The 12,484-nt window shown below is 40.6% G+C and overlaps 1 protein-coding gene across 2 annotated transcripts in view; it reads right to left on the reverse strand.

Annotated features, from left to right (window-relative positions):
* Nucleotides 1-12,484, reverse strand: part of LOC134156213 (cadherin-4) — a 459,282-nt gene that overhangs the window by 268,823 nt on the left and 177,975 nt on the right. The window lies entirely within an intron of this gene.

The raw sequence follows: 12,484 nt of genomic DNA on the forward strand, positions 1-12,484 counted from the left end.
CTCTTTGCCATTACTGATGGAATTTGCATCCTCACTAATGCTTGGAATAGGGAATTATCAAAAATACCATTAAAAACATTAAGGATTCTGTCACTAAATGGAACGTTTTTAATGGCACCTACTGTATTAAACCGAGCATGCTGTGAGCAAAATGGATATTTATTGGAAAGAATGCTTAATTTGCAAAGCTTGGGTGTTGTCCAGCATGACTGGCTGTACACATTAAGCAAACCCCTGTCCATAGATTACAACACACTTTCCCCTCATTAGTGAAAATTAAGTGACATTTTGAACTTTTGTGTGCAGACGTATTTCAAGAAATAAGAGAAGCTGGTGTTTGGAAGCCAACTTGCCAGGTTGTTACTGCAGCAGAGCTGTGCAATGACTCAATAGCACCTATGAAAACTGACCTACGAGAGCAGCCAGGGAACGGTTCCTTCCCACCACTTACACCACAACCTGAAAAATGTACCAGGTAATTTGGTATACAGAAAACGTTAACCTGATACGCTCCCTTCATAGCATGCTTTTCTATCACATTGAAAACAGAGAAGGTAGTAATGAATCCCTCTCCAGAGACAGAAAAAATATACGTCTTTATGACTCGCCTCGTGTTGGTGAGCAGGATATGGATATGTACTAGCCTGAGACCACCTCTGTATGCTCTGCTTTTGGTAGCAGCAGCTGGCTCACTGCTTCCAGTGCCTTGGAGGCATTATTCCCTTCATCAGCTGGAAGGGTGAAAAAGCTTTCTCTCCTTGCTCCCCTCTTTGAAAACTCATATACACAGTAATATGTGGGAAGGATTGCTGGTATTCCACTGCTTCCCCAGAGCCTCTGAGCTGCTATAACTCAGCTGAGCACCATCTACCGAAACAATCATTTGCTTATATTAAATCTTACTTCAAACATGATAATGGTATCACTTTATATTTCTACAGTGCTATTCATCCCAGAGGATCCCAAAATGTTTCAGCTACTTATGGGCAGCAGCTGTTTAATAGTAGATAGTACGACTGCACAGCAGTGCAGGGCAGAAGCAAAGAAGAGCTCTGCATCCAACAGAAACTACAGGGGGAATTTAGGCAGGTGAAACAATTACCCAAATTGCAATTTAGACAAGACGCCTGGGGCTAACATCTCTCTGCTCACAAAATGTTGCCCTTAACAATTCAGAGGGCATTCATCTGTTGACAAATGGAGAGAAATGTCTTTGGATATTCATGCAGCTTGCTCAACTCAAAAGCAAATTGAAAATTATAATAAAACCTGTTCCACATCCTTTATTCATTAAAACTGTGTTTCTGCCACATTATTTCTGGGCATATTACCATCTGCTGGGAAGAGCTCATTAAATGACCATTAGGCTGGTCTCCTTTCCTTCCAAGACAGTGCAGAAGCTGAAAGTCTGTCCTTCCTTCATGGCATTAAACATGTAAATACAACAAGACAGAATTTCATTTTGGCAAGAAAGATGACAGAGAAAGTTTTTAGTTGGAAGCAACTGTGAAACAGAAGCAAAAAAAATGCAGGAAAAAAAGGCTGCTGAATAGCAAGCTTAGGAAGAAGTACTGCCACAATCATTGAGGAATGACTGCTGTCACCCAGAAGGAAAACAAACAGGGCAACCTTAGCCACTGATCTGTAGAGACTTTTCCCACATTCATAGAGATCTGGTCCATCAGCAAGTCAAAAGATAATCTACAGTGTTGAAATGGCCCTTAAAGCAAAGGTGCTAGAAGAAGAATTGTGCAGTCGCAGAGCTTTCCCAGATGCTTGTGTAACCAGAACTGCATCTGCAGCAAACTGGAAGTGGCTGTGGAACTGATGGGCAAAACTTGCACTCTACTACAGGAGGAGAAAAAGTTGTTGAAACAATTAAGTTGAGGAGAGAATGAGCAAGAATCAGGTTTGACATGGGAAGCACCAAAACCCAAAGCAATTCTCAAGTTCTCATGGCTTCCACGCTACAGATCAGCTCTGAGACAACCTAGAGATGACACATTTACATTGCTTTTCTTTTCAAAACAAATTACTTCTCACTCCTACCAGCAGATCACAAAGCATGAGAGCTGGAGTTAACAGTCATGAAAGTAATATTGCAACAGGAGAACTGTAAAGATGGGAAGAGCCTTGCACTCCAAAAAACAAAACAAGTTGAGGGCTAAAATTGTATTTGGGGATTTCTGTTTTATGAAAGGCTTTTCTGGTGGAGGGAGTGCATCAGGGCACTGTTCTCATGGCTTGGGTAAACATCATTGCTTCATGGCTTCTCCCTCTACTTCTCTTACCCCTTTCAATTTTTGATTTACCAGGAATATTATTAATAGGCAATAGAAACTGTCATACAGGATCAAGGCACTACAGTAATATCTGTTGTTATCATGTCTGTGACATCCTTTCAAAACATCTAATTTGGATCTAGGTTCAAAATAGTCAGTGGCTGGCAGTCATAGAGTAATCCAGCAACTGTCTGCTGACCACCAAGTACAATTCACAGATTTACCAGAGCAGGAAATTATGTCTTTCCCTTGAGCTATGACTATTTGGTGCTGTAGCCTCATCTCTCTAGGAAACAGTATTTAAGAATCTCTATGTCTGTGTGCCACCCTTGCTCACTCCCCTTCAAGTAACTTCAGAAGCTTTTATCCCACTTCAGCTCAATTTGCCAGAAAGACAGAGATCTTGAGAACTTCATTTTCCACAAGTTTCAGAAAAGGAAAATAACAGGCAGCTGGAGAGAAACTGCATTAGTAACTCCACCAGGGAAAGCTGCAGTGTGAGCTCAGCTCCTACCATATTCCCAGCAATCCCCCAGGACAGGGTCCTCATGAAGGCTCAGCCACATCCAGCGCTGCTGTCACAGTATGGGCTCTGGAGCAGGCAGCTCCAAGAGATGACCCAGCACAAAACCAGGCTTCAACAATTCACCTGCTTAGAACTCTTTGCTACTCTTCCCTGTTGCCACTGCTCCAGCCAAATAGGCTTTGGAAACTTCCCAATGATACTGTGTCAGTGAGCTCCGCAGACTAATTAGACGCTGCAGAAAAGCTTTTCCTTCGGGGTGCCTTCAGTTTCACTATTTCACCTTTCCTTGCAACCCAGAAGGAATTATATAGTCTCCATCCCAGACAGTAATTACCACCACCTCCTCTTAATTGATCTGGAACCAGTGAGCAATAAGAAATTAAAGTAATTAGCAGATATGCCCAGTGTTCATAAAGTCCCACCTATTCTTTGTAGTCTATTTACTCTAGATCAGCTGTGTCCATCACTTTGCTGGTAATGCTGCACCGTTCTGGCTCACCACATCATCTGACTGGCCAAGTTTGCAGAAGTTTCCCGACTAACACACAAAGCCCAGCTGTAACTGTTGAATGGGCAAACACTCCCTCACTAGCACTGGAGCCCTTGTGAAACAACTCTTTCTGAAGCTCATTTGAAAAGAAACTGAGGCTCACTGCTTTCCTGTCCCCTGAGAGAAAGAGGATTACGAGGAGGTCTTCATGCTGCCAACATTTATACATTTGCTCCACTTTTATCAGAGACAGAGAAACATAAATGCAAGTTGGGAAGAGAGACTTGGAATAAAAATAGCATATTTAAGGGATTAATTTCAGTTTTGTTCCTAGTGATTTAGGCATTGCATTAATTAATGTTCCATCTTGACTGCTGAGCATGGACAGATTTATTTTTTTTCTAATAGGAAGAGCAAGCTTTGAGCACCATGTGGTTTTTCCCAAGCACTTGCTCCTCCAGTAGCTAAATGTGGCGATATCACTTAAAGCAAAACTGTGCCCTCTCTCTGCCCTTAGCAAATAGGCAGCGGTTTTTAATTTTTATTTTTATTTTTTTTTTAGTTTTTCCTTCTATGCACAAATAAGCTGCACCTATTGCCCTCCTTTCAGGAAACAGAGGAAATCCAGACCCCAAAGCAAAGTTCAGTCTTTCCCCCCCTGCACTCTGTAAATTTAGTCAACAGTATTAATCCACATCGAACAATTCTGCAGAGTACAACAACAAGCTGGTTACACAGACAGGGATGCATTTGGAATTTAAATGAGTTCCTGTTACTCTCATTCTCTTGAAGCCTGCACAGTGCAGAAGAAGCCTGTCTAATGTCTCCAAAACAGTGAAAAAAAAAAATCAACTTAAAATATTTTTAACTATTCTGCTAGTACTATTGTCTGTTCTCCTGAAGGAGAGGGTGTTCTTGATTTCTCCCCCCCTCCCACAATTAAAAGCAGTCATCAGAGATGATACACATTACCCTGGTTGTCTTGACAATGCTTTATGATTAAAAGACTCAAATACCTTCAGCTTACTGTGCATTTAAAAATATAATGAAAACAAAGAATAAATCAGCATTCTGCAAGTTTGTTGTTCCTTCTACTTTAAAACTCTTTGATTAGCATGACTTATTATTTCTATCGCAACACCACTAATGAGGCCAACTCATATCCCCACTGTGCAAGGAGCTGTACAAACAACAAAAAATAATGATAGCACATGGTACTTATTTAACTGCATTCATACAATATATTCTCCCACCCTCAACTCAAAATATTGCCTAATGGGTGGACTAATGCTTAATGAGGGCAGTGGTGGATATTTCTGCATATTTCTTTAAGGTGAATCAGATCACAGCCTGTCCTTCCTGTACAACATTCACTGAATTAAAACACATTATTTGCTTGTTTCCTTTTCTCCAACACATCAAGGGATTATTCAAAAACAGAAAAGAAAATCTTGGCTACCTTTCAAAGTAGGTTCATTTGTCCATTTGTGTTTTCTTGAACAGTACAGGTTGCATAAATTAATGCGGACTGTACTATTCCACTTCTGGCTTCAAAGTATCCCTTCCACCAAAGTGCTCATTAGGGAGCTCTCCAATCCATCACCAATAATCTGTATTCCTTGCCCTCTTCTATTGTGGAATAGAACCTAAAGTTCCAGCCTGCTGTCTTTAACATTCAGGAGAGCCTTTCTATTGATCTGGACACATGGACAACTATGTCAGTGGACAAGCAGAAGTGCTCAGTGCCTGCAGATACCCTTTCCCTGGGTCAATAACAGAAATGAAGGCTAAGATTGAAATAAATGTTGGAATACTGACTATATGAAACAACCATCTCTCAGGCTGAAGATAAATTCCAGCACGGGAGTCCCTTGCCTTAGACAAAACTCCAATTAAACTGTGGCCTTACGACACTGTACCCCAAGCCAAAATCCCTAACGTAACATAGAGCGGACATTTTCATAGTAAAAGCTGAGTATTATTTGTATGCTGAATTGACCATGACAAAGGAATGCATTTGCTTTTCAAGGCTTAAATATTAAATAGCATTTTCTCTGAAAGCTTTGCTTAGGAAAAAAATTCCTTGCTCTCATTTGAGCTAAAAATTTTCTAGGTTTTTTTTTTATTTTTTTTTTATCCTAGGCTCTTAGAGCTCCTTTATGCATGTTATTGTAAAGAAAGAAGAATTATGGTAATTTAATGTTTATTCTTCTTTGTGAACCACTCTCAGCTCTTCTGTATAAATAACTAAATGCACTTATTAGTCCTAACATACTGAGAAATACATTCTATTCGAGACTGTCCCAGTGTGAAATCTATGGAAAATCAACTTCTGCCTCTTGCCCTTATTTTTCCTAACACGAGTTTAATATTTGCCTCCAGTTTTTTCTTACCTGCTGTTCCAACAGCAGCACCCCTCCAGACAGCAAGAATGGGGAAGGACCATGCTCTTACTGGGACAGCAATTTTCTGTTTTATGATCAGACTATCTAGGCTTTGTATTTATTTCAACAGCATGTGTCTATCAGCACACACAACCAGTCCTGCAGGCCCCACTGGGCTGGGGCAGACACGAGCAGAACAACCAGCAGTGCCAGGAGCATTGATGCCACTATTCCCATGGACTACAGATGTTCCCAGGACAAACCACCATGAATTGCAAAGACCTTGCCACAGCCCCAGGATGCTCACATACCTGTGGCCAGTAGGGTAGCCAGGATGATGAGTATTGCACTAACATTGCACGTTCCTCTCATTTTATTTTAAATGAAAGGCTCAGGAAAGGTTGTAATTTCTGAAGAAAACTTCATATCTCCAAACTACCTGTGATGAGTCAAACTGAAGTTTTTTCCCCTGCCAAGTCTAAAATGCCCATGCACTTCAGGCCAACCCCCTTTTAAAAGAGCAGAAGAACACGCAGGTTGCTTGTGAAGTCAAGGAAGAGAAAAATGGCAGTTCAGATTTCGAACAAATTGAACTGCCCAGTGGAAATATCTCTCACTTCTCACTAACAAGGTAGAAAGATGAGAAGCAACTGCGCTCCTCACTCAAGTGAAAGAGAACATGAAAATTAAGTACAGCATCTGCTCCGGCACTGGCTCTAGAGAGCTCAGCAAAGAGGAGCAGAGATCAAGCCAACCTGAATTTCAGCATCGGCTCTGAATGTGCCTTTTTGCCTTGGGAAAACTAAAGCTCCTCTGGTGCCATTTTTTTGCCATCCGTAATATGATGATGATAATATTAATTACCTACCTGAGACAGTTACGCTGAGGTTTAGATTTTATCCCCACAGTATGGCATATTTCTGTAGAACTATAAAAGCAGATGTGTTTGAGCTTTTAGAATCTTTTCTGCACTACAGCTGTATCTGTAAGCACCCAGAGCTCAAATTGGCAAGTATTTGTTCTTTATTCTCATATTGATTTCAGTAGGGCTTCTGAGCACAGAGTGCTTTCAGGAGCAGTTCACATGCATAAGTCTCAGAGTACCGCATCATCAGTGAATAGAAATAAATACACCATAAAAAAATAACAGCTGCAAAACACAGGGGGATATTCTACGTCAGAAACAAAAGTATGCAGCCTCAAAAGAAGAAACAGATCAGAGAAACTTGTTTGTTTCTATGAAGTCTGGAGATCAACAAACATTAATCACAAATACATAATATTATACACGTATCTCCTTAAACACATACTTTTCTGTCCTTCTAAAACCGTTCAAAACGGTAAGGAAGTCTGCACAAACGACTTGTTGATTGCACTGTGAATCTAAGAATTCTCTAATTATTGCTGCTATCCACTCAATTTCAGAAGCCAAGTTGTTTTAAAACATTAAGTCAAATCCTGAGACTAATAATTGGATCTTTCAAGTTATTTTACCCCTCTCAGTACAGTAACTGCTTGTGTGTGTTAATATTCCTCTTCTACTTGTTTTTTTTAATAGCTTTAAAAACAAATGCAAATACTGATGATGTAAACTCTAAGAACAGAAATCATTTTTCAGCAAAGGGCATAAACATCTGGAAAGGAAGAAAGAAATGCTGGGCTCAGGCAGCATATGCTGAGACCATTTTAAGTAACTTCTCATGTATTTGTGGTGGTGGGGTTGTGCAAAGACGCTCCCACTGATGTTTGAGGCCAGCCAAGCACCATGCTGCTGTACGGCTGTGTCTAATCCTAGGCCAGTTGAATATGGGAGCTGCTTAGCTCTAAGCTCTCTTGCCAGCACACCTATTCATGAGAAATCCCTCCTGGCTCAATGGTCTGGGCCAACAGAGCATGTAACACTGACTGTGGTCCATAGTTCTTTCAATGCCAACAGCCAGCATGGAGAAAGCTTCCTCATATGGGCTTTATCCCCTTTGGCTTTGGAGTATACAGGCATTTTTGGAGGTGAAGTCACTATTCAGCATTAGTGTGAATGCAGGAATAATGATGAGAACTCACTGTTTGCTAGGCAAAGAGTTATTTAATACAGAATTATTTAATCAGAATACAGCAGGAAGGGATACACACTTCACTTCCTCAGTCAACGGAAGACATTCATTTTCTTCCTTGCAAATCAGTTCTTAATGGGAAACTTCCACAAGAAAAGGTGGCAGCATTTTTCCTTCCCATTTTAAGGAGAAATAAGCTCCATATTCTCCTTTTGCGTGGTATGTTCCTTCAGACACATGACCGCTATACAGTTTCTGAAAGGGACATTATTTGGCTTAGTACAGAGAGGTGAATTTGTACTGATGGCTACAAGAAGGTGCTACAGAAAAACTCCTACAGCTGGGACCTGCCCAACAAAGTTAAATGCTCAATTTGCTTAGAGAAGGCAGTTCCTCAAGAATGTCACTGAGGCTGGATCCTAGAGAAGGTGACTGCCATGAACTCCCTGTCGTCATGCTGATCAAAACGTAACTTGCGCAAAAGGGGCTGGATGAACCTCAAGTGCACAGCTGCTTGTTTTACAGTTTTATTTCTTACATTCTGAAAGTTTCTGTGATCTAATTAGCCATTTTATTTCACAAAAAATACACGTTGGCATTGTTGGACTTGGGATGACTAAAATGCAAGGGGTATGCCTATGAGGGAAGCAGACGAGTGCATGGAAAATTAGCATTATGCTTCCATTTCAGAGACACTAGGATGGGAAGCAGAGCTAAGCTATACTTGCATGGATATTACTTTAGTGATCTGAAACTTTTATGTACTGTACTTTCATTTAAATCTAGCTAAGAAAAAATAGTGACAATGCCTAGGAGAAGCACCTAAGTATTATTCAATCTTAATAAAAAGGCTAAGAAAACATGAGGCACAAAAAGCACCATATGTTCATGCATATGCCCTGGGTTATCTGCCCTGCTGACACCGCAGCCCCAGTTCAACCCAGCAGCACGGTAGGTGACAACAGGGACTTTATCACAGAGCCTCCTTGCTTCCAATAGCCTTCTACTTCCTCATCACACACTGCTTGCCCTTTCCTGTAGTAGTTCCTCTATCTCTCATTTGGTCTGGTTACCTGAGAACGTGGATGACATCACTGCTTGTTCCAAAGCACCAGCACTGTTAAATAGGTTATCCAAGGTGTGGGTTATGCCAGAGAAAATACAGCAATTAGGTTCTTGTATCTGTAGTTATTCAGCAGCACAGACAGCACAGGGAAGCCACCCTGGCCATTAAAATATCCAGGACATCTGGATAAATAAAAATGTATCTCCAGAGCCAAATGTCAACCAGCCACTTTTTAAAAGCATTGAGATAAAATATCTACCTGTGCTTACAGAGCTGACACAGCCTACACACTACTTGACCCAAAAGAGCACTTAAGCAGGACCTAAGATGAATGCTGCTCCCACATTAACACTCTTCCAAGGAAAACATTTTTCCCAGGCAGTGAACAAAAATCTGCCCTTCCTCCTCTGCCTTACATTTGTATCACGAAGGAAACCCACCCAAATTAAAATGCCTGAATTGAGATATCACCAGGAGATCTGGGAAACACGACAAAGTCTCTTGTTAACATCTTATTCACTGTTTTCACACGACGATTTGTGATAAAAGGTAAGTATTAAAGCATGAATTAGTTCCAGAACAGCCACATACTTAAAACATCCTCTCTACTTGAATTTAACTCCCAGGGTCCTTCCATATGGTCTGAAGCTCTAGATTCATCATGATGGGATAAAAGGTAATAGAGAAGGGGTGAACCTTCACAGTTCATTCAAAACCAAATACCCTGGCAACAAACATGTCAGATATCCTGTGGAATTTGTGGAACCCTGCTAGGGACACAAATAACTAGTGCTTACTGCTATCACTTTGTTGCGTTAAAACAGTAATTGGAGTAACCTAAGGCAAATCATTACACTGCAGAACATCTTGAAAACACTGGAGCAAGAAGCACCTTGTTTAAAGGATTTGTGAATGCAAACATGTCTAACCTATACACTCTGGAAGAAAACCTCAACTCCTTTCTGCTTGTCCTTGCTTTAATCCAACCTACAGGAAATGCCACCTACCTCCAATTGACAGTGATTGATAGTAAGGATAAAATACCTTTTTACTTCAAATACCCACCTATCGCTGTTTAGAATATAAATGTCCCGTGATGATGCAAGAAGGTGCATTTACTTCTCCTAAACTGTTGATTTCTTTTCATTAAAGGGATAAATCTTACTGTGTATCTTATTGTTTGCAGCAAAATGATTGCATTCCAGCTTGGATCAGGCCCACTGTGTTTGACAGTGTACATGTATTTGATGAAAGACAGTCCTAACAAAACACTTGGCTGACCATGGGGAAATAGCACCATTTTACGGTAAAAAAAAAATAAATTAAATGTGGCACAGATAATAAATGATGGAGCTGCCAGAGCAAATAAAAGCCTGTGCACTTGAACAGGCAGATGAGGAAAGGGATCAGATCTTTTCCTATAATTTGAGCAGCTGTTACAAGACTCTTGCCCAAAGTCACATCATTGTGCTGGCCCCCAAGTCTCAGCTTCCCTAGGAAACACAAATGCACATTCATTAAACACGTTCTCTGACCAAACATTAAATACACCTCTCATCACTTAGATATTAACCATTTATGCAGCAGTAACTCAAAAATACATAACAGCATGTGAATGCTGATGTATTGGAGCGTACATGCCATGCACCTAGTTTCTCTGCATGTATTATGAAATGCATTGATGTGCTAAAATGGTTTTCACCCCATTATTTACTCTGCTCTAAAAGTTCTCTAGACCAAGGAGGCTTTGATTTTCCTGTGCCATTAAATCCCACAGATTTCTCATGCTTTACAAGTGTAACCATCAATCCATACTTCCTTGCTCCTTTTCTAGCTGATTTTCTTTTTGACAAAACTTTCAGAAAGACAAGGCAAACACGCATTTCTGAAGAGATCAAGAACGCCTAAAGTACCAAATAAACAAAAACATTTTGAGTGAAGATCAGAAGGGTTATATGGGCCAGCAAAACTTTTACTGAAATCATTATGGTCTTCAGATAGGCAGTCTAAGTGGTGGTGAGTTACCTCATATACTTGGCATGACTGACTGCCACAGAATACCTGCAGAATGAGGCCAACTTCCCAGCAGAGACAGGACATTAAATATGCAATGAATGGCATGGGATAATGTGCCAGAAGTTCAACAGTCAGTTTTGGCCGATACTAATCCCAGTGATTAGTTGGACTCGTGCCCCGTATTTGGTAAGGACAATTTTCAGCAGTGAGCTCCAGACATATTCCTTATGCACCAGTACATAATTAAATTGAAGGACACAACAATGCATACTCAATCTTAAAAACACATTACCAGTGACACCACATGAAGATCTGCTCTGTTATAATTTAGGACAGATGCTTAATCAATTGCCTTGATTTACTAAGCCTTATTGCTTTCTAAATGAATTGCAATACGTAGCATGATTTTCAGCCCAGCTTCAGAAACCTTTATTATTTACCCCATTAAATCAGGAGAAACACAGGCTGCTAGTAGGAACATGTTCCCTTTCCTATGTGCAATTCTGTGACAGCAAAACACACCGTAAAAATGCATTTGCTGTTTCAGCTGACATATAACACAATATTCCAAAAGAAAATATTAGCCTTGCCACTGCTACAGTTAGTGATATGTCCCCTCGAATTTAGTGCATGCAATAGGCTGGAGGATAAAAACATCCCAAAGATACCAGAAGAATTTATAAGTCAATGATCTGCTTATGAGGAATGGAGACTGCTGATGCAAGCTGCAGTCTTACTGATAAAAAAATGGATTTCCCATAGCATTGCCGATAGCACTGGGAACTAATTGGCCTGAATTTACTCCTGCTGACTGTCCTGTGTTCATTTCAGCTTGCTGTGGAGGACCCAATCAATCACTAGCCCCAGCTGCAGCTGACCCGTAGGCAGCCACAATTAAAACTCAGTTTCTACTTACTTAAAGGTAGAAAGTGAATTTAATCTGATCTAAGTAAGAGAGAGAGGGCTTGAAACCACTTGCAGTCCCTAAGACATTCTATCACTTTAGACAACCCTTTTACTTATAACTGATGCTTTTTATTGCCCACAACCTTTATGAAAGCTCAGACACCATTTTCGCAGGTGGTTCCTCTCCCAGATGGAGGGTAGGTAAGACAGGATGCTACAGCAGCTCAGGATTCTGAGGATTAGGTCCATGGTTCCTAAGGAACTCACTGACTTGCTTTAATGAGTGCTCTTAAACTAATTATGTGACTGCATTCACAGCACTTCTCTGGCCTGGGCATTTGACAATTTATTTGCCTATGTGCTACAGAAAAGCAATCCACAAGAAAAAAACCTCTTGGAATAAGCCACGGTTTGCAGTACATTTAGAAGTAGGTCATGCACATCCTTGGAAAACTAGGCGCAAGCACACTTCCTGGTCTTGCATCTCATTCTCTTCTTGGCATTTATTTATCTCACTAAGACGCATTCTAAACCTCACTCATCTCATACGGGGCAATTTCACTTTTAGGAATTTACCGTAGGGTTAAATTTTGCTCAGCCGTTTCGAAACGTACAGCACATACCCGAGAAAGAACCTGAACTGCTTCTAGGCAAATGCTGCACCTAAAACTGCAGGTCAGAGGGAAGTCAGAAGCAGTTACACAGAAAAGAATACCATTAGAAAAACACAAATCTCGGGCTAGCTCGTAGTTACTAATTCTGT

Source organism: Pezoporus occidentalis, unplaced genomic scaffold (assembly GCF_034315485.1).
Source record: "Pezoporus occidentalis ecotype Australia unplaced genomic scaffold, CSIRO_AGI_Poc_V1 ctg83, whole genome shotgun sequence".
NCBI lineage: Eukaryota > Metazoa > Chordata > Aves > Psittaciformes > Psittacidae > Pezoporus > Pezoporus occidentalis.